Source organism: Halyomorpha halys, unplaced genomic scaffold (assembly GCF_000696795.3).
Source record: "Halyomorpha halys isolate HHAL.00 unplaced genomic scaffold, Hhal_1.1 Scaffold1242.1, whole genome shotgun sequence".
In the NCBI taxonomy this organism is placed as follows: Eukaryota; Metazoa; Arthropoda; class Insecta; order Hemiptera; family Pentatomidae; genus Halyomorpha; species Halyomorpha halys.
In genome coordinates, this window is record NW_027111800.1 from 112,678 (window position 1) to 114,414 (window position 1,737).

Sequence of the window (1,737 nt, forward strand, 5' to 3'; positions counted from 1 at the left end):
AGGTAGGTTGTTTTGACTTTTTCTTTGCTCATTTATTATCATTTTAAATCTTTATTATTACTTATTTATGTATAATTATTATTTTTCATGACGTTTATTTAATCACATTTTTATTTCCTTCCCCGTATTGTTTATGTTTTATGTACATCTGTATTTTTAACTGTATATTTTACGTATTTTCATATAAAACATTTTTTTATCTTGCCATTGTTACTTATATTTATTCTTATTATTTTATCATATCTTTGTATTTTTATTCTTATCATATATCATTTTGTATCTTTTTAGCCCTGATAAAGCACTACAATGTAGTGCGAAACATTGGAAAATAAATAGTTGTAAACTATTTTTGTTTTTCCTTTGACCGCAAAACTGACCATCTTTCTATACATCAATTTTTACGGTCAGCTATATACAAATATATTTCTGTATACTATTTCAGGGGAATGGTGAAGAGGGTGAGGAGAACAGCAAAAACCCAAGTATTGTTAATAACGCACTACATCTTTTTGGATTGGTAAATTAGTTTTATCAGATAGTGCAAGGATTAATTTCATTCTATCATAGATAGTTAAAATTATTACAAGTGTTACTTAAGTTATAAGTATCTTCATTACTTCCAATAGATGAGAATTTAGTTTAGCAAGTATTTTTCAGGTTCAAATCATATATTAATAAGAAACTTGGTATTCTTTTAAATATATTTCATTAAATCAGTTATTATTATACAATAGTAATTTATTTTAAATTATTATATAAGAAGATAGTGAAGGTAGCGGTCAAAAGAGAAACAAAAATAGTTTACAACTATTTATTTTCCGACGTTTCGCCCAACATTGGAGGGCTTCATCAGGGCTAAAGATAAGACACAATGATAAGAATAAAAACAAGTAACAATGGTAAGAGTAAAAATTTCTTTATAAAAATACGTAAAATATAAAGCTTAAAAGTACAGGAGATGCACATAAAACAAAAATAATACGGGGAAGGGAAAACAAATTATAGAAATAAAAAAATATTCATGAAAGAATAATAAAAATAAAATAAATAAATATTAATAATGATATAAAATAATAATAAATCAGCGAAGAGTAAGTCAGAACAACCTACCTGTTCAAAGGAATCGCTTGAACAGAAAGAAATAATGAAAGTTTAGAAGCGGATGAGTTGTGGGAAGTTATAGATAAATTATGTTGAGAGATATGTGCTCTAAGGTGGTGAAATAAAACCGTTGAGCTAGCTCCCCAATTCTCCAAGCTTCAGCTTCATTATTGCCTAATGTTCACCCGTTTGCTCTGAATAGGTAGGTTGTTTTGACTTTTTCTTTGCTCATTTATTATCATTTTTAATCTTTATTATTACTTATTTATGTATAATTATTATTTTTTCATGACGTTTATTTAATCTCATTTTTTTTCCTTCCCCGTATTGTTTATGTTATATGTACATCTGTATTTTTTAACTGTATATTTTACGTATTTTTATATTAAAAAAATTTGAATCTTGCCATTGTTACTTATATTTATTCTTATTATTTTATCTTATCATTGTATTTTTGCTCTTATCATTGCATTATTTTGTATCTTTTTAGCCCTGATAAAGCCCTACAATGTAGGGCGAAACATTGGAAAATAAATAGTTTTAAACTATTTTTGTTTCTCCTTTGACCGCAAAACTGACCATCTTTCTATACATCAATTTTTACGGTCAGCTATATATAAATATATTTCTGTATTC

The 1,737-nt window shown here is 26.1% G+C and overlaps 1 long non-coding RNA gene across 1 annotated transcript in view; it reads left to right on the plus strand.

The window, feature by feature from the left end:
• The window catches only part of LOC136796328 (uncharacterized), a 7,980-nt gene extending 7,457 nt beyond the window's left edge, over positions 1-523 (plus strand). Inside the window, exon 4 of the long non-coding RNA XR_010844032.1 lies at positions 443-523. This is a non-coding gene — a long non-coding RNA (uncharacterized lncRNA). The remainder of the gene's footprint in view (positions 1-442) is intronic.
• The last annotated feature ends 1,214 nt before the right edge of the window (positions 524-1,737 follow it).